We start from the raw sequence: 21,899 nt of genomic DNA, 5'->3' as shown, positions 1-21,899 counted from the left end.
TATAGGCAACTTTGGAGCCGTACTAGATAGTGTTTGTGTTGTTGTTTTCATTTATTTTCTGCCATTTTCTTGTGCTTAAAGCGTAAGTAAATGTAATTTAAAAGTGATATAAATGAAGCGCCGCTGCTTGTATAAATAAATCATTAAATATGCGCAGTGAGAGCGCGTACAAAATAAACCAATTAGTAAAGTGAGCTGCTCGTTGGAGCATTGCTGAGGAGCAGGGCAACTACTTAACTTCATTAGGCTATTTCTAATTAAATATTCAGCAATTTGTTGATTTCTGTTTATGCTGTGCGGGTGTATTTAAGCGCGCATTGGTTTTTGCTATTTGCAATTAAGACGACATTGCTCTTGGTGGTGTCTAAAATTCAAAGCGGTGTTCAAAGTAATATAAAGTAATGTGTTACTCGGACGTGTGGAAACTTTCGGATCGATCGTCGTTTTTGGTGAGTTCCGTATATCCGCTACTGGTTCGACAACGTCCGGTGTGTTTAACGGGGGTACCTGCTGACGACAGCTTTACCCCACGGCGCTCCAAAACACAGCTGATCAATTCAATGCATTGATCAGCTCACTGAAAATGTGTGGCATTGGCAGTGTGGAATGGACACATTAACCACCTTAGTACGGTTCGAGGGCCATCTAAAACCTCTGTCACCAAAGATTAGGTACCATACAAAGTTAAGTCCTGGACAGAGTATATACAAATTGAAGATAAAATAAAAAAAATTGAAAATAGCGAAAAATATTTCCAGATTAACAGAAAAATGAATGTAACAGTTAAAAAAAATTAAAATAATTATAAAAAACAAAATAAAAAAATTAGTTTCAGCTCACCTTTTGGGCGACTTACTTAAAGCTTTTAATGACCAACTAACGCTACTAAATTACTATCTAGCTCACCGTGATCGGTTTTATAGAAAATAGTTATGTAGATAGATAATGTCTGTGGCCAGATAAACCACTGCATTGTTTTCAACAACAACAAAACAAACAAATATTCCGATTTTTTTTTCAAGATTATTAAAATTTATAAATCGATAAAAATTTATTATCGATAAAAATTCTAGAATAAAATAAGCAAAAACTCCGATATTTTTTCATATTATTTTCCACAATTGATAATCGATAAAAAATTATATAGCGATGAAAAATAATTATCGATGTAAATTTATTATCGATAAAAATATATCCAAACTTTGCTAATTATAGCAATTAGAAAAACAATTATTGTCAAAATGCGAAATTCGATGATTCAATTAAATTGTCGAAAAACAGAATTTTCGGGAAATTTAGTCAAAATTTACCAGTAGCCAACGGCTATAATAATTATAGCTGGCATTATTTCAATTTGCCAAATGCTGCACACACGCTAAACTTGTAAATGTGTTTATTATCCACTAATGTCATTCGCATGAAATTCATTGTAAGCAACGCGTCATACACATCTATACACAGGGGTACGCACACATGCGCATAGTTACACGCGCGCGCACAATTGAAAAAGCCCCGCAGTTGTGTTCGAACGATTTCGTAATGCTCGTTAATGTGCCATTTTGAGTTGTGAGCGCAACAAAATGCAATTTTTATAACAGATGAGCTGCATTATTGCATTACTGTCAGCCTGTCAGCACCGGAGCATTGTCGGCCGCAGTTGGATTGCTTGACGGCGCTTGCTTACAAAATAGGGTCAGCGTAGTTGGCAACATTTTTCCGCCTTTTCATTGCTCGCATTGATTACGTGCGCCGCCTGAAGCAATGATTTCCACCAAAAACCCGATACGAATGGCATTTTCAATTTGTAATTTGCGCAGCTGCCCGAACGCATACAAACTCAAATGACCGCGGTCCGGCGAGCGGCGAGCGCCTGCTGCGATTTTACACACACAGTCATACAAACAAACACATACATGAGTGTGGTGTGTGTGAATAGGCCATAGTAAATACTGGGTTTTATGGGCCTTACCCAGCAGTTGAGCTAATTTTTCGATGCAACATTTATGACCCTGACTGGTTGATATTGCTTGCATGGCCACTTCCGCTGCGGGTCATTATTATGAGCGAACGTATAAGCGTATGAGCGCACGAGCGCTGACATTGTTAATTTTAGCGAATGCGCAAAAACAACAGCGTGTCCACATACATACATACATCCAACGAACCATGTATAGTGGCAACATTGTTCCATGTTTACGGCAATGCAATTTTGAGCCAACAAATAACGAATAACCCAACTGTATGCACGAACAAGAGGCTGAATAGACAACGGTTTCGTGACATGGGTCATTAGTTAAACATGTACACCACATTAGCCGGTGATACTTAATAATGGGCAAGCAAACACATAAAATGACTGAATGGCTGACTGACTGAACGAGTGGCTGGATCTGCGAAATTTCGCATATGTGCGGGCAAAGGCCCTGCAGGAAAATGCTGGGAAACTTGATCGGTTTCACTATTTGGCGCCAATTGGAGATTCGAAGCGAAGCCAGGTCCTTCTCCACCTGGTTTTTCCAACGGAGTGGAGATCTTCCTCTTTATGTCTGTTTCCCCTGGCAGGTACTACGTGGAACACTCTCAGAACTGGAGTGTTTGCATTCCTTTGAACGACATGACCTAGCCAGCGTAGCCGCTGTCTCTTAATTCGCTGAACTATGTCAATGTCGTTGTATATCTCATACAGCTTATCGTTCGGTCGAATGTGATATTCGCCGTGGCCAACGCGCAAAGGACCGAAAATCTTTCGCAGAACTTTTCTCTCGAAAACTCGCATCATCATCATCGTCATCGTCCATGCCTCTGCACCATATAACAGAACGGGAACAATGAGTGACTTATAGAATCGGGTCTTTGTTCGTCGAGAGAGTACTTTATTTCTCAACTGCCTACTCAGTCCGAAGTAGCTTTTGTTGGCAAGAGTTATCCTACGTTAGATTTCGAGACTGACATTGTATAATTTTCAGAAAAGTAAGATTTCTTTATAGCACCATTAATTATTACAAGTTCGTGCTGCTTTACAGAAGAGCGACCGTAAATGTCAATTGAAACCCTTCACATACCGTTCCTAACCTTTCAAAGCTATATAAAGTAATCAGTCAGCTGAGGCTTTATAGTTCCGAACGCGACTCCAACATGCCAGCGTATTACATATATTCACGACAGTACAGCCCTTAGCATATGCTTCCATTTCATAAAAGTAAGATCTCTTTGGAACAGGATCAACCGTTAGAAATTGAGCGAGCTTTCCTCGTTTCGTGCTATATTTAACGTCTTCTTGTTTACCAGCAGATCTAAATTCCGTGCAGCTGACTCCCAAATGAGCTCGTGAAATCTAACTCCTAAACAAAAATTTGCGCGTTGAAGTGTTTCCAGTTTTTCGTGTTCGTGCGTTAACAATTATAGTCAAAATCGCGGGTGTGGCGTCAGTTGGGCGCACAATAGTAAATCCCTGTTGTAATGCTCATTGGAAAAGCATTTGGAAATTAGATAATCACCCATTACAATGCGGCAGTGAAACATAGTTACGATACATGCAACATGCAACATGCGATTGTCATTCGGTAAATCCAATGGTCGATTTGCGTGCATGCGACTGACTGTTGGTACGAGTTGGGGTCGGTGGTGCACGGTGTCAAAAAACAAAAATAAAAATTTTCGACTATATATTCAAGTAACTACATTTTTGTATTAATCATTATGTTTTCCTTCTCCAGAACGGTTGAAAACACCCTTTCCTGTATAATCGGAACCATACTGACCCATATTTAATCATCGTGAACTAGTTTACCATTCCCAAAGTAGTAGTGCCTAAAAAACAAACCTCAAGTCTTTCAAAGTTATTCGGGGTTCTGCTGATATATTTCGAAGACCCCTTTATTAAAACCTCGAACTTTACAAACTTTACACTTTAAAAAGCAAACCCCAAGACTTTTAAAAATATTTGGTTCCGCTCGGAATGTCCGCAATTGTAGCAAGTCTATCTGAGACCACATATCTAAAAATTTCCAACTCAAGTTAATTGAGGTAATATCGGCCAAAAACTTGCGGGGTAATTACGGAGTCGCAGGAAAAGGTGGGGAACTACTTTGAACCTATGCGATCCCAAACTGGATCGCCGTTCAATATTTTATTTTTGATGACCATTATAAGAGAGAGCTTCGAGGGAGCTAAAATTCAACTTTAATTGAATGAAACAGTTACAATCAATCAATCAATCGAAAAAACCCCTAAACTCCAATTTCACTGGAATAAATCCGTCTTTTCTGTCAAACTTTGAAGTATATCTTTCTAAAAGAAAACCCAGAAACTTTCTGATTACTTAAAACATTTTTTTATCTGAGACCCTCCCACTGTACCTGCAGCATATGCGTACCTCATGCTTTGCGGCCTGCGATTATCGATCGTTCGAAACACCCTGTAAATAGGCAAGGCAAATATCAAACACCTATTAGGTTGCAGTTGCGGCGGCGGCGACGTTGGCGGTGTCAGCAACAGCAGCAGCACGAACATACAACACACTGCAGCCGCAGCAATGAAAATGAGTTTAGTGCAGCAACAACAACATCAATAACAGCTGCAATGAACAATAACATAGGTAAAATGTAAAGTCGTCAAATAGCCACAACAGCACATCAAACATGCAACACGCCGGAAAAACAGTGCAACATGCAACGGCCTACCACAGCCACGACAACGGCAATTGACGTCTACCGCACACAATCAAACAACAATAACAACAACTACAACTACATATACGTTGGCAATCAGTGTCCATATGAGCATGTATACAAACACAAATAACACTTTTTCCAAACACATGTCCAGATTAACAATTGTTAGATTTTCGTTTTTCACCACCCGAGCGCTTGAGGGGTGCACACAGTGTGCGGTTGTTGACGAAAATCGGTTGTGAATAGGTTTGTTGATTCTAGTGGCAATTAAAACTTAGTTGGCGACTCGTTCTGTCTAAACTTTTTTCGGAACAAAGTATTTAGACATAGTGGAACTGGTTAACTTTCGAAGCTTCTGACTGATATTTCTACTGAATCCGAAGTAATTGTCGACTTGTCATCATTTATTACCATTTTTTTTATCTATTTTTCAAATACTTCCTGTATCTACGCTCTATTTTTACCGAAGTAGCTCCATTTGTTCGAGGAATTCGTTGGAAATATAACTTCAGATTCATGAAACAAATCGTCAATATGAATTTAATATTTGTTCTGGAGAGCGATCCAAAGTAGTCACACTAAATACCATAGAAACGTATGTATATTGGCTTTTGGTATCAAAAGTATTTCGTTCTGTGAAGACATGAAAGAGTTCTTTTTAGTTTATTTCTTTAGATTGATTGAAAATTCTGCGGGATTATGGATTAAGATCTGGATTCTTTTGTCGTCTTAATTCATTGCTACTTAGCAAGCTTAGAAGTGAAGAAGTTGCCTTATTTTGGCAAAACCGCAATTTCATTCAACTTGGAATTAGGTTTGAGACCAAACTAAACATGGTTTTGAACTTGGGTTTAGCTTTCTCATGTGAACGATATGTTTTGGATAGTTCTGTTTAGAATATTAGCGGCCTACAAAGTCGTTTTACGAAACCAACATTGGAGTAATTTATAAATATGGTGAACTCGGGATCTCTTGGTTCTTCTATAGAGGAAATCAAAACATAAGATCTCTTAGTCTTTCGGTAGAAGAAATTAAAATTTAAGGAATTAATTTTCCTTGCGAAAAGGAATGATCAAGTTTTTTTGGACTTGACCACAAATTGAAATTCCTCACCCATAGCAAGACTAATATTAGGATTTTAGCTTTCTTTCATTTCTATTGCGGATCTTTTGTGCTGGTTTTTTGCAGTAAAAGCATTGATTTATCATATATTCTTTACCGAATTTTTCGACGTGTTTTCGGGGTTCCAGAATATCTGCTGTTATGGGAAACTAGTCCGTCGAGCTTCAAGCTTTCGAGAAATACTTACATCCACTGTTTCAAACGCTTAACAACTCACTCACTCAAAAGCAGCGTCCAACTCTTGCCAAGCCATCTAAACGCTTGTCATTTGAGAATTTTCCATATGTCCATTTGCCGAAGCTGAAGTTTTTCACCTTCCATCAACGACAACAATTGAATTTGGTCTAATGCATTTGCTGCGCTTCAGTTACGTCTCAGATCGATTAAGTAGTATGTTATGTGCGCCGCCCTCCTGCCAACCGCCCCTTGTCTCACATAGTCAGTCGCCTGTTCATCCGATGAAATTGCAGTCTGACACGAATATGTGGCGTACACGGCCCCGATCCATTGCAGTATTTGCTGCTTCTTTTTGCATAGGTAAATATGTAAATGTGAGTGCGCATCTACAGTTGCGGTACTTTTACTAGATGTTGGGGTATTCTTCCGCAATCGTGTGCATGTCGCACTTACTGTGACTATCAGGCGGCACGCTAAGGCCCGTGGCGAACACATATAGCTATATACATATATATACGTGTATCAACAGTGAGCACTTTGTTCCTACATTTCATCGTCCCTTGTCGACCTTCATCCCTTGACTTGCCACTTACACATACACGCACGCTGTGTTGTCGCTGCAATGTCAATGCCCCGGTCGCTTGGTCGCTTAAGCGCCGGTCGCCGTTAGTTCGCCTTCCTGTCGCTCTTCGTGTCAGGCTCTAACCCGCTTTTTGCGTCGCCTCCGCCGCTGCTGCTGCGTGCATATTCGCTCATTATCCTGCCGTGTCCTTTTCGAGGCCTCATACATGGTACACACACACACACACACCGAGATATGGACATGATTGTTTGGCAATTTTTGAGGGTTGCTTTTTCGTGTGTCGCCCGACACGCCGCACTCGCTGCAGCGGGCATATCGAAAACCTTCAGACGCAGCAATTCACTCTGAGTGCTGTGTCTCTATGAAAATCCCATTGAAAATTCGTTTTAGATTCTGTTGTTGTTGTTGTTGCCGCTACCTCTGTTGTCTACTAGTATGACTATGTGGTGCACACACTCGCAATGCAGCGCTGGAGTTAAGTGGCGGCGTTGTCGGTGGTGTGTGTTATGGCAAAGTGTTTATGCTGTACGGCTGATGTTGTGGTTGTTGCTGTTGTTGGCGCTGTCGATGTCCTGGTTGTTGCCACTGTTGCTGTGGTTGTTGTTGTTGTTGTTGTTGTTGTTGTTAATGTTGATGTTGATGGTGGTTGCTCTGTTGTGGTGTTGGCATAGAGGCTCACTTTTATTGTTACTACTGCTACGCCTCTGTGTTGTTATAGTTGTTGTTGCTTTACTTTTAGTTTATGGTATGTGCTGTGTGCTCTGTATTTCAGACGTTTCAAATCCGCTTGACAAGGTGGAAAATGCGTAGTGCACTGCTTTGATAGTTGTCGTTTGCACCCGGCTCTCCTGCGTCGCTGTGCCATTAGTGGTGATATGCTCCTCCGTGTGCGCGCGTTTGTGTGTGTGTGGTTGTGCTGGTGCTCTGGCTCGTGCTGTGTTGATTTCTAGCGCATTATTTGGTAGTTTGTGGGATTAACAGCAAAATATGCGTTTTTAATTAAAATTTGCGCATATTCGGGCGTGTGGAGGGTGCGATACGCCGGCAAGCTTGGATTATGTGTTGATAAAAAGTGTGATTTTAGAGTAGTGTAGAGTTTTTGATAAATTAAAAATTGAGTTGTTGCGTATTTTCTGTCGCTGACCGGCGCTGCGCTGCGGGTAAGTCTACAGTTTTGAAGTGATATTTTTTTTAATATAGAAAAAATATACAATCGAAAAGAACTTGTTAGTAAATAAAAATAAACTGTAAGGTGGATACTTAAGAACCTCCTAACCAAGCTCCTGGCACTACTGGCGAGTTACTAACGATATGTGTGGTTTGGCTGGTCCTGATCCAACACAATTAATCTACTATTGGACAAAGCTGGCTGCTTCTGAACATTACTTCCTTCAGACGGTCCAATTGTTGATAGTCCAGATTCGAATTAAGCGTTTGGCCAAAGCTGGCCGATTCTGAACGATTACCTCCTTCAAGTAGTCTAATTGTGAACAGTCCATATTCAAATCATCATAGTAGATTATTATCTGCAAACCTCTTCTAGCATATAGCAAAATCTTTCCGATCGTCAATCTTAGCTTGACCACCTTTTGCGCCGATTCACTGCGATTGGAGCAAGACCATTTTCGCTTAACTTTATCATAAGTGAGCCAATTTTCATAACCGATTAACACCCACTTCAGAAATGGATCGATTTTTTTGCGATACAACAATCATCCATAGGTGGAAACTCGTTCCTTGACGTTATTTTGCTGTTAACTCGTGTGACATCTATACAACGAGCTTCGTTTTATATCCAAATTTACTTAAATGGTTCTAGACGTTCGTGATCGAACGGTCGGACTCGTCTATTTTCATTGCTTTATAGTATAGTATATCGATATTTTTAACATTAGGACCTCCAGAGCTTGATACACCTTTGACATCAAAATTACCGCAACGGAATCAACGAAACCAGAATTGCATGTGAATGGCTACAACAGTATCAGAACCATAAAATTGGTCTAATAATCAATATAGCTGAGCCCTGTGACCGGTTCTTTACGTAGGCGTTATAGATCACAACTCGTGAACTCCTGAAAACGTTGGATATCATCTTTCCTATCCTTAGAACAGCCTTCGCTTTCCTCTCACGTGATATTTCCAGATTCCTACGGTCTCAACTATCTCGCGTAATTTCAACGTTGAAATCCTTTTTGAAGGTTGAAGCCTTTTCCCTTCTTATCTTACACGGTCGCTGCTTTCGTGATTTCTGGACATGCATATGCTTAAGAGACCATGCTGAAACTTTTTAATCACAGAAGAGGGGGTGAGGTAAGGTACAACAAAAATGTACCTGCAACAAAGCTTTCGTTGTTTTTGCTTGCATATGTACCTGTTTCCTTTCAACAACATCCAGCGCTGTTTTTACGACTTGACTGTTCGTTTCACCACTGGCTAAACCCTGTCGAAGTAAAGACATTTCTTTAACCATTTTGTTTTAAGCATAATTTAATTTGCCATTTTTACAGATATTAAATTACTTTTCCTGCTGCATATTTTATTCATCAGTTTCCTTATGGTCAGCAGTGAAGCACAAATAAAGAAGATACTTCGAGTGAATTTCAAAAATTCCGAAAAAAGAAAATGCTGACTTTTTCAACTTAATATTAACTTTTATTTCCATTTCATTATTTTATATACCCGCGTTCAAGCGCGTCAATTTCGTGTGTTTATTAAACAGCTAAATTCACGCTTCTCGTAAAAACATACAAACAAACAAATAAAAAAGCAAATAATCGTCTTAGCGCACAAACAATGCTAAATAACTAATTCTTTTGATTCGCCATTCTTTGCAGTCAACAAAAAGTTGGTCTTCGCCACACAGACCGGCATACATATAACGGGGCACACCAATCATCATGCATTCACCTGGAAAATACGCACTAATTTTCAAATAGTTGGCAATAAAATCGCTGAATGCGAGGAATGCAATCGCTGCGCACGCCAAATTAGTCCACATTTTTTGCGCTACGCCAGCAGTGCACGGCGCTACAGCCGCCAACACCAGCACCACCATCCCCAACCACCAGCGTTGCATGCATCTTGAGTCCACACCACACATACACCACTGCCACTTCGACTATCACTTTTATCTACTCTACTCTACTAAAAGTGTTTAGTTACCGCGCAACGAAAACTTGCTCCTTTGCCAAGGACGTTTCTCTTCGGTACGCGCGTACGAAGCTCGTAAAGTAAGTATTTTTTACGATTTTTAATTTCACTTTATTCAACACTCTAACTTTTGCCACCACCACTTACTTGGGTCTACCTAAACACGCGCTTGTATCTCGAACTCACGCCGCCGTTACCTTGCTACCGCTCACTTTATCCATCTCGTTCCCTCTCGCTATCAGCACCAGCTTGCCTCGTTTAGAAAACTAAAAATGCGTATATTTTAAGTTTAATGAACTGTGTAAAAAACGCTAAGGAATGAAAGTAGTGAGAAAAAATATACTAGGAGAGTGGGAGCGCAAAAAAAAAATTAAAAATAACTTTGCATTATTAAAAGTTCTTGGCTGGTCAGTGGTGCTGATGAGGGCGCAAACTTTTAATCATTGACATCTCGTTTAGTTTGCTGGGAGTCGGCGTTGTGGTTGTCTGTACTATGTATATAGTATATATGTACATACATATGTATACAACGTTGCGGCTGCCGGCCTGTGCGTCGTATGCTCTTTGATGTGGAAGTATTTTAAGTAATGCTAAGTAGACGTCGTTTTTTCTTTAATAAACAAAAAGTGTACGTTTTTCAGTTACGCGCTTGAAGTTACCTTTGCTTTTAAGGTAATTATGTGTACATTGGAGAGACAGTGAGAGTCAAGAAATCAACCGCTGAAGTCGTGATTCAGAACTTGGGCAATGTGGTATCTTCTCATTCGACAGAAATGGAATTTTTGTAGTTCACAGCATGTTTATGCAATAATTTAACTACTTGACGAGCTTCGAAAAGCTCTCAGCTATATAGCTTTAAGCTTTTATTGCACCAGTCACAAATTTCAAAGTAAATGGTATTATTAACAAATTTCATAAGACTTACTAGTGAAGTAAGAGAAAGCTGAATATTTACCTAAAAACCCCTGAATATACCTAGAACGCCAAAACTTTAACTGTATCTCTGACGAACTGCCTTTTTGACTGTTGAGCCGTTTTTTACATTCGTTTAATTCACAAAAGGTTATTTGGTTATTATGCTGGTCAGGGTTCTTCGAAAACCTCATCATATATATGTATACTGCGGTTCTAATGCTTCGTAAGAAACCATGCTTTTCTAGTATTTTCTATAAAACTACGTCATACAGAAACGATTAGTTTTCAATAACCTAGTAAAGCTAAGCTTAAGGGAGTATTTATCAAACAATATTGACTTATTTACTTCGAATTCTGAACGTTAAGAGTGGAGTTAGCTGCGCTCAGACTCATGAACGAGTATTGTTCGAAGAACATGCGCTTATTTACTAATAAACTTACATTTCTTAAACTATTCATCTATCAGTTTCCTCCCGTTCTATAGATACATATACTTGTATATTAAATCAACAACCTAAATCAATCTTTTTTTATTATTATTCCTACCATAAATTATCCGAAACAAACGACAGCTTTAACTCAATAATGAATTTCCAAAACGCTCACAAAACAATAGTGCATACTAAATTGCTGCATGCAGATCCACTCGGCCTTTAACTGTAAATGCCACATTTAAGCCCACTGCAATAACGGTAAAATTGTCAAAAAATTGCTGAAATATGTCACAGAAACTCATAACTTTCAAAAGAGCAATTGTGAAAGGAAAAAAGTATGCCTGCTGTTGTGTGTGTGTGCGAGAAATTGTGCCAAAAAGAAGCGCAGAAAAGCTCAGGCCAGGCAAAAGTTAAAATTGAGTGCTCGACCACCACTCATGTCCACTTTTGGTGGCAGCTATGTGGCACGTTTGTGGCGCATTTACTCCATGCGTAGCTACACCGGTGTGTGGGTGTTTAACCAGCAGTTGTCGGTGACCGGCGATGGCATGGCAATGAAGGAGTTTAGTTGGGGGTTTATGACAGATTGCTCGCAGCAATTGAATTATATGTGTTGTGTAACTGGATTTGTATATCAGTGACTTTGGAGGCTATCGCCAAACATAATCTAACTTTGACATGCTTGCGCTTATTTTATGAAAAAGCCAGACGGTTCGAAATTGATAGTAATCGTAGCAAGGCTAGGTCCAAATTGCTCTGCGGTATGTGTAGCCGTATATTATTCGTAGTCTTTCCTACTTACAGGTATACCATCTCAAGATTCTGAGTCTGGTTATGTAGACCCGAATGCCCAAGAACCACAGCGTAAAATATTTCCAAACTTTGTTAAAAAGTAAAAGTTTTGAGCATTATAGAGAGAATTATGTATAAAGACTTGTCATTGATAGCCCAACACGGTCTCCGAAGTATAGCTTGAGGTCCTCTCTCTCATTTTACTCTAAAATACTCGAAAGTTTGAAAACAAAACAACTAGAGACATGGAACGTTAAGACTTAACTTTAGATTCCTTTGACAAAAGTAACAACATCCATGAGGTTATAGCGCGGTATTACACAATTCTCTTTAAAATTGTTGAACTTGGCCGAAAATATAGGTTCCGTTGGATTTAAATGGTAGAGAACGCGCTGCTCTCAGAGAGTCAGCCATCTACATTAACAAATTTTTCCTTTAACTCAAATAATTTCATGATTCCAAAGTCTTCCCGCTCATAGTTTCGTTGGCTCTGACGCACATACTACTGACTATACTTTTCAAGAAATTTCTCTTCAAATCAATGCCCCCTCCAGACTATAGCCACTGTGCTTTGCCATCGAGTGTCACTCATATACGTAAATATATACACATATATTTTTTGGATAGTCACATAACGAACTAAAGGCGCGTCAGATAAACATTTTGTTTGCTAATTTTTTTTTTATTTTTTAATTTTGCATTTTTATTTTCGTCGGGATATGAATATATTATATGCAGGTTGCTGTGCCACGAGTATCCATTTCGACGTGAGGCAGAAAAATGTTTGCAAATTGTTTTTGTTTCGCTGTGCTGCAACCTATGGCTGTGTGTGGGCACTTATTCGGAGCTATGCTTCTCGTTTGCTTTTAAAATCGCTCAATTGCTGAGTGTTTGGGTGACTGTTTTTGTTTTTTGAATGCCTTTGATATACTGTATGTGTCGTTTGATAACTGCTTTATTTTGCAGTTAATTTTTTAATTGCTGCAGTTTTCTACTATTTGTCAGTTCTGCTTTTGCTAATGTTCTCTTATGGCACTTATACGTGAGCAAATTCAAACAGTTTTGGATTTTATTAGTTTTCACGGATTTGTACTTCAAATGCGGTTTAAACTTAAGGTCTCAGATCGGCATTATACTCACAAACCCATATAACTCAGTACCTGGGTACCTGAATCTTCATACCCCGATGCGGCGCGAAATGATTTCTTTCATTTTCTTGACACGCATGAGTAAAACTTTTGTTTTCAGTTCAGTAAGTTTTAAGCTCATCGATGAAAACCAAAGACGCAAACCATTTTAGGACCGTTTTCTTTTATTTTGAAGCTTATCTATATTTTTAGCCTCGGCTATCTTTATAAGATGGTCCGTATTTTCCAATTTACTATTTTTTCTGCAACTCGGCATCGAATCGACACAATAATTCGCAAGAGGCCTGTGACTCTGGTGCCTTTCTCCATGTAGACATTGATCACACCTTGTGAATGCCCGAAAACGGTGGCATTCATCTTTCCGGCCGATAAACCAGTCTAATCCTCACTTCGAATGTTACTTAATCTTTGGTGTGATTCCAGTAGATCTCCGTTTCGTCGACGAGTATGAAACTATGTAAAAACTCTTGCGCTTAAAGTGGATGAAATCAATTGTTTCGAATGATCACTGCTTTTTTACTTAATTATGTTTTCTTATCGCTCTCTTAGTCTATAAAATGTCTATGAAATTTCCACAAATTACTACTTTTAATTTTTTTGCCTTTTGTTTTGTACAATATTTATATGTTTTATGCAATTTGCAGGCATTGTTTGCAGCTCTTCAATTTTCATTGCTTCCTATTTTTGTAGCACTCTCAACCAATTTTTCTTTTTCATTTGCTACGCTTTCTCTCGCATTTTGCCACATTTCGGTTTCTATGCGCCTTTGTAAACTGCCGAAAAAATTGCATGTCTAGCGCGCTTTTTGTGTGCGCCAAACTTCGCTTGACATTTCCATTTCCACTTTACATCACGTTGCCACCGCCACCGCCACCGCCGCCAGAGTCGCTATTCAGCCATTACAGTCAAGAGCGCTGCGGAATTTTTCCGTTTCCACAGTTTGTTCATCCGTGTAACTGTTATTTTTCCCGATATTTGTCTCTCGCATTTGTCGCATTCTATCGTGTTTCCCAAACAGGAGGGCGGAGAAAAATTCAAAAGGTAAATCGCAAAAAAAATCTGAAAAAGTATTGAGTCAAAAATAGCAAAGAACTGGAGAAATTGGTTTCAAAAAAGGCATATTAAAAAATGTGCTGCACTTTGTCTGCGCTTTCTATGATTTCCTCCCTCGCGCTGCCTTTGCTTCATCCCAACGCTGCTACACTTGACACTGCTTCAATATTTATCGCCGCTGTTGTGTGGCTCAGTGGATGCCTCTATTGCGCTGGGCGAAATGTGTTTAGTTATGCGCGCTTGGACACAGCTGGACATGGCGCGCTCGCGTTTGCTTTTGTTTTTGCCGAACGGATTTGCATGCCTTTCAACTGCATACACATGACAGCGTGTTGCAACCCTGCAGGGAAACGTGAGCTTGTTAGAAAAAGCTTAGTGCGGGAACGTGGACCCATATGACCTATCACACCTACTATATATGTATACAGCTTGGACTCGGATTTACACGTAACTAAAAAGCGTGATCTTAGCAGCATATTCCAAAATTGTTGGAGGTGCGTAAACGTAGGACGCAGACCCCAAGTCTGAAATCGAAAGCAGGTTTTAAATAGTTTAATAAGAAGTATAGGTCAGTCAGGATTTTAAAAATACACTTTAAGGTCTCAAAAATATTATGCAAATATAATTGTTCTCTCCGCTGTATTTTAAATCGAAGCGTTCTGCCCAATCAGCTTCATAACGTAAAACTTTAAACGCGTTTTTCCTGAACCTCCTCTTGAAAAGAAGACGGAACTCGGAGTTGATTGCGCGGATCTACTTAAAGTTTTAACTTTAGATTCTCAGTAATATTGTCAAGTAAGTTACGCGCGATTTTTAAGTGTTATTGCAATATAATTCATGAACAATTTTCTGATAAGTTTTCGACGCAAAAAGTAGCCCTGGAGGTCATCTTGCGGAAGGTGATTCCGAAGATAAAAAATGTTATTTTTTAATACGGGATATATGCTTGTTAATTCCTTTTTTCTTTCTCGCTTAGTAATGTTCAAAGTTAGATGTTTTTTGAGGGATCTAGACTGATGTTAGGTTAGGTTTACTGTCCGGCTGTTACGCCAGACATAGACCCACTTGTTCTTACTAATGCCCTAGGAAGGTTCAGTGTAATTTGAGGTGAAGTATTCGTCATACTGGACGTCAACGCTTTTTGCCAAACTTTTAGAGCAACTTGATATGTAGGTTTGATACTTCATTTAGTTTTCTGACTTCGAAGCTCCTAGATACTTAAGAGAGGTTCAAGATAGTGCTGAACTGTTGCAAAGAAGATGTTCCGTCGACTCTCTTTTTCCCACTTCTCTGCATTTTCAGCATGTATCGTCGTTACTTATGTTCACTAGGTGATCATGATCATGATCTTGACGATCTTACATGTACTTAAGACATTTCATCTTGTCCTTATCCGTCTGTCAGCCTTTTCGGAAATTTCATTGTACTATATATCATTTTTAGCGACTTCTGTATTTCCTGAACTGCAATGGGATTAGCCCCTTAATAAAAAAATAGATCGTCGACTGACGAGTTCTTGGGACACTTCGTGTTGGTTCGGTGTTTCTTAACATTTCCGGAGACTTGATCTTATTTAATTCACTTGTTACTTTATATATTCCCCCTCACCTCCTCATTAAAGGAAATTATTCTTGTGCTTTTTGAAACGGTCAACTTTTATGCTAGATAATTTCCTGCAGGGTCTGTGCAGCAGTAACATCAATATATCCCTACACTTTTTTAGATTTGTTTATTTGTTTTTGTCCTTGTTGGTGTTGTTGTTGCATTTGTTTTTTCTAAAAAATATTTACCAATATTTTGCAATGTTCCGTTATTGGGTTACATTGCGAATATGAGTATGATAAATGGGCTAAGGGTGCCTGCCGTTTGGCTCGCGGGCAATGCCACATTCCGGACTCTAACGACCAGTGTTGCAAACTAACCGCAGTGTTGTTTGTCTTTCAATGTTGTTCAAGCGCGCGCTGTCAAATACTCGAGAGATCGAAAGATACTTACACACACACAGTCACAACCGAACGCATGCCGAGCCATCATTTATGTAACGTTGCGTATGTAAATGCTATTTGTTTATGTGTATTTGCGAAATTTAAGAATTTTCGTTGACTTATTTGATTTTTGCTAGTGACTGTGGGTGTGTGTGTGTGTGCGTGTAGCTGCTTGTTGGTCATAAATATGTATGTGTGTGTTTGTTTGTGCTGCATTGTGGGAAGTGTCAATATTTGCCAGTCGATTTACATGCTCAACGCCACTTGCCACATTATGCCGCACAAATTCGCTATGGATGAGTAGTGTGTAGATATGTATTTGAAAAATATGGAAAAATATATTTTCAGAAAATATTAAGTTTCGTGGAAAAATTTGTGAAAAATGGATATGGGGAAGCAAATGAAAAATTAGCGCTGCTGTTAGCGCGAGTAGTGTGTTTGTATGTTTGTTTGCATGGCCTGCAGCATAAAATGCTAGAAAATGGATAAAACATAAATGACACTTAAAATATCAAGTGAAAATCTCATTTTTCCGAATGTCAAATCACGAAAATTATTTTCATTTCCATTTTGCAGAGAGTTTGAGCGCAATTTTTGAAGCACAAGAATAAAAGAAGAAAATACGTTAATGTCGGAAGCTATAATACCTCTCACAGGCGCAATTTTAATCGCATAAAGGAGTAAAAAAAGCTTTTTAGCTTGATTTTGATCAGTGATTTTGTATGACGGCTATATGTTGTAGTGATCCGATCTCAACAATTTCTGCGGAGATTACATAACTCTTTTAGATAATAAGCTGTGCCAAATTTCGTGAAGATATCTTGTCAAATTTAAAAGTTTTCCATACAAGGAACCTGATTTTAATCAGTCAATTTGTATGACAGCTATATGCTATAGTAGTCCGATATCGACGATTCCGACAAATCAGCAGCTTCTTGGAGAGAAAGGAACATATGTGAAATTTCAGATCGATATCTCAAAAACTGAGGGGCTAGTACGAGTATATACAGACATACAGAGAGAGGGACATAAGGACGAATATGACAAAATCCACCCAGCTCGTCACGCTGTTCATTTATATATATACTCTATAGTTTCTCCGACGCTTTCTTCTGTGCGTTGCAAACCTCGTGTCAAACTGTATATACCCTGTACAGGATATAAAAATATGAAAAAAGTCAAAAAGTAATTGGCCTTCTTGGCTTGCCGTCCTCTGGCAGTTGTGTCCGTGTGCAAAGTATTAAGCGAATGTGGGTGTGAAAAGCAGATAATAACAAATATGCCAGCTTGAAATATGGCGCAGCCAAAGGCGTGCGAGGGAGTGTGCGAACATCTGCCGAGCTCACTGCGCATGTGTGTGTTTGTGTGCGCCAAAAAGCATTAAATATTTTTCCCACAATTTTTCCTCATTTATTTTTCGATTTCCCCTACTCATTTGGGCTCCAATTTTATTTGCTGTTCGTTGAAAATTTTAACGATTTCCAAACAATACCGCTGAGAGCGCCTTCAAAAAAAAAAAAAAAACCAACAACAATTGTTATAAATTTTTCCGTATCTTTTCAAAGAAAATTGGACAAAATTGGCAACTGACAATAAAAATAAACGCAATACTTTACAACAACAACATACCCACACGTGCATACAAACAGGGAGACACATAATCCACACACATATGGCTGAAAACAATAGCAACATTGCCGACGACCAACGTACATAGCATGGCGCGCTAGACCGCCAATGCTGGCTTATAGCGCCTTTGACAGTCAGCTGGCCAGCCGCTTACTCACCAATATCCACACTCAGTCCGCCTTATCGTCACTTCACCCGCTTCAGCGTCGCACCCTCGAATCCCACGAATTTACAGCGCAATTATTTTCACGGCATTGCAGTGATACAAAAATAAAAGCTACAACAATAACAACAGCAATTTATTGAGTAGTGTGTCTGTCAGCGCCAAAGTGTTGCGATATGGTGTTCGCCTGCTGGTTGTTTCTGGGCGTGTGGCGTGTGGCTCAAACGGTGTAGTAAGTTGTTGTTCCTTTTGCTGGCGTACAATAAGGAATAAATGTGTATAAAATTGCCAATTCTCATGTGCGACGTGTACGAGAGGGTAGCTGTTGTGGTAATACATTGTTTGCTGTTGGCTGTTGTGGGTGTGTGGTGGTGTGATAGGCACAATTTCTGTGCTCGTAAATCGTTTTCATATAATACACCGTTATATTAATGTGTGGGGGTACGGTTGTAGTGTTGACTGGTGTGGGAGGGTTGCCAATTTGAACGAAAATTTATTAAATTGCTTCATGCTGCAAAGAATGTGGCGAGGATTAAGTTTGAGTAGAGTGTTTCTGCACAAGATACTGTTATCTGTGCTTGTATAGAAAAAGACCACTAACGATAAAAACTAATTTCGCCAGGCACAGTCCGATTAAAAAGTCATCCTTCAAATTCAGAGCCCATCTACGAAAAGTTTAGCCGTTAGTTAGATCCATATGAGGGATTATATGTACATATGAGTAAATGAAGTTGATGTATGGATCATATACAGTAACGAAATCCTACTCAGTTCTTGCCAGAAGTTGTAAGAACTAAACACTTCCTTATCATCTAAGTAAATGCTCTCTGACTCTCAGGTTTTTAGCTAACCAGGAAAACTATTATGCATCTAAATGAAACACTAAGCAGATTTGAGTTAGACAACAAGGCATTTCGTCGTATGAGTGCCTTCAAAATTTTTAAAATACATACAGTAGTCAGCCGACCGAGAACCATGCACAAAACCTTACCTAACTAAACACATTTTGAAAATCTCTCCTTTAATAATTCCAAATGATATGGAAACAGGGCGGAAAGTGTGTTTTAAGTATACTTTAGACCTATAGACCGAAACTGGTTTCTACTTTTTCTCATACGAAAAGCGAAGAGTTCATGAAAAGTTTCGAAAAAGAGACGAAGATTTTTCTGGGGTCTGAGCCAAAGTAGAAAAAATCATAAAATTATAAAATTCATAAAAAATAGATAAAATCACTGCTTTGCAGCTATCAAGAACATTCTATAATTCTCAATCTAGAACAATTTTGTCTAATAATCTTTATTCCAAATATTCATAGATTTTAGGGATGCTTTTAGATGCTTTACTGTTAGTGCCGGGAGTACCGATATGAGATCTCTTAGGTCCAAAATCTGAACGATACTTTGTCTGTGATCTAATAAGCTACTATTTAAATAGTATTTTCCAACTCAAGCGTGCTTTTGCCTTAAAATGCTTTCTCTCATACAACCCATGGACCTTTAGTATTCCGCTTAGAACCTATAAGATAGCTGTTTCAAAGCTGACTCGAATATTTGGTACACTATGTATTCTACACAACTCTTCATTTTCTAACTGCTTATCACGCCCTCATCCAATGCACTCACTTTTGAGTAACTGACTATTCTAGTATTAATGAAAAGCTCAATGCAGTAAATGTCATACTGAAAACAATCTGGCAAGTCTCATGTTTATGAATTCCTGTGGGAACTTTCACAACAATTCAACCACCAAGCGGCAAGCTGGTTTGGGTGTTTATTGGATTTTCAAGCTCGTAAATTGTTTGAAAGCAGTGGATAGAATGAGGTTGGGGCCGATTGTCGGCCGCAATGACAGAACTAACTGAAATAAAATACAACTCACAATGGCAGCTTAAAGAAAAAAATAGTCGGTAGTGAAAAACAACAAAAGAAATGATTGTATATTTAAAAGCATTCACCAAATTACCAACAAGAAGAACGGCGAGCGCCAATCGACGCTGGACAAATGCAAGCACTAACCGAGTGTACCCAGCGAGAAATATTGGGAATGTGAGGATTAATATTAAACTACACAGTGAGTAGTTTGTATTCTATTGACATGGGCAGCAAATGGGAGCAGGGCAGGCTTTCCACATCATACATTCGCAAAGCGTTGTCAAGCAGCAGATTTCAGCTATTTTAGGCTTTGCAAAGTGTTCCGAAATCAAAAAAATCCAAATTTTTCTGGGATGTGGTATCATCTTGAGACTATGCTTCTGCAGTCCGGTTGGTTCTAATGAGCTGAACTCTCGATCCTAAGTACTACTGTCAAAGCATTTATCTTTGGAATTTGACGAGCCAATATGTTGATCCAAGTTCCGTCCCCGCCTTCTTGATTTGAGCTATGGTTGATCTATGGAATATCAAACTCATCGGTTGCATTATAAATCAGGCGCTTCTCTGAATACCTATTCGATACGCGCTCGCTAAATTTCCCTACAAGGTAGCCATGCGCACATTTGTGTGTTCTGCGACTTCAGCTATCAGCGGATAGCCAGCCATTGTGGCAGCGATAGGAATATAAGAGGTACTTGGACAACTGTTACCGGGACTAACGGTCCAATCGACGTACTGAGGAGGCAGACAAAAGACTGTGCAGTAAGCAAGGAAACTGGAATGTCTTTTACGTTGAAAAAATGCAGCGTTAACGAAACACAAATCAACCCCACACTGCACAAAATACATACACATGCAGTCATATTTACTCATACCATAACAAAAGCAACATAAATTGACTACAACAACACGCAAAGGTAAACAAGACCAGATAGCGAAGAGTGAAAATGCAATAAAAACAATAACAGCAACTCTGTCGAGAATTTTTACCAGCTAACGGGCAGTCAAGGTTGACAAAGCGACGGCTGAAGTACGGATTGACGGACTGACGGACTGACGGACTCCCAGTTCGACGCTGCTCAATAAACCAGAGCAATTTGCGCTGAAAAGCAGTGCCGTTATACATATATAGTAGAACGCTTGCGAGTGGCGCGCTGAGCGGACGGGTGCCGGCAGGGCGGTAGAGGAAATTGAAAAGAAGCCAAAGTGATGAGCAGCATTGACGGAGGAGTGACGCGTACGAGAAAGTGAATTAAATAGCATGACATAAAAATTGCAAACACGAAACAGAAAAGTGGGAAAGCATCATGAAATAGCAAAAAAAAGTTGTATAAATAACAACACGAACTGCGGAAAACCAGCGAGTAGAGAATGGCGCAAAAAATAAGCGCGAGCTGATTGAAAATGAGCGTTAACGGTACGCGCGCACAAAAAACCAAGAAAATGCAATAACTCTTGCTTTGTTGTCGCTGTCGCAGAGAATTTCTGCGGTCAAATCAAGGCGAAAAAAGCACAACAAACGAGGGAGCAATCGGAGCAACCGCACACAACAAAGCATGTAAAGGATGCGCAATTGACGGCAGCCAAAACAATTATACTTTTAGCTTTGGCAATTTCGCGCATTCAAGCAAATATCGACGACGCGCACAACGAGTCGTTCATTGACTTGTGCGCGCAGTATATTTATACAAAGCAACCACTTGTGCGCTTGCAAGGCCAACAACAAAACGAGCGCTACACAAATCGTAACAAAAGCCAAACAAAGTAAAACAAAGGCGGAAATGCTGAAAAAAGGATAGAAACACAATGAATGCATGGAAAAATTCGTATGCACCAATGAACGCATGATTGAGTGGCTAAATTTCTGCGTCAACCTTTGCCTGCCACACACACACACACACAGCGAAACCGCAAACGCGCGCGCGCGCTCGCTTTTACGCTCCACCGCAAACCGCATTGAAAGGCTGGCGCACCCGAAAATTTCACGTAATCAAAATCGGTGCTGCCATTGAAGAAATTCTGGGGTTTCACATCGACCGTTTGTTTGGCTCGTTACCCCTTTTTTGTGTGCGGTAGTCCGCATACTACGCGGACAATCATTAATTTGGCATAACAAAACCGCCCAGCGGCGGCACATGTCTGCGCCACAGCACCCGACACGTCGCACCCGTGCGCGCTTCACACGCCGCTGTCCCGCAATG

The 21,899-nt window shown here is 39.6% G+C and overlaps 1 protein-coding gene across 3 annotated transcripts in view; it reads left to right on the top strand.

Annotated features, from left to right (window-relative positions):
- The window catches only part of LOC126763309 (uncharacterized), a 180,487-nt gene that overhangs the window by 90,183 nt on the left and 68,405 nt on the right, over positions 1–21,899 (top strand). For all 3 annotated transcript variants that reach the window (XM_050480658.1, XM_050480659.1, XM_050480660.1), the window contains one exon: positions 9,393–9,788. The gene's annotated coding sequence lies outside the window, so the exon portion shown is untranslated. The remainder of the gene's footprint in view (positions 1–9,392; positions 9,789–21,899) is intronic.

This window comes from Bactrocera neohumeralis, chromosome 6 (assembly GCF_024586455.1).
Source record: "Bactrocera neohumeralis isolate Rockhampton chromosome 6, APGP_CSIRO_Bneo_wtdbg2-racon-allhic-juicebox.fasta_v2, whole genome shotgun sequence".
In the NCBI taxonomy this organism is placed as follows: domain Eukaryota; kingdom Metazoa; phylum Arthropoda; class Insecta; order Diptera; family Tephritidae; genus Bactrocera; species Bactrocera neohumeralis.
This window is presented reverse-complemented; position numbering and strand designations above follow the sequence as displayed.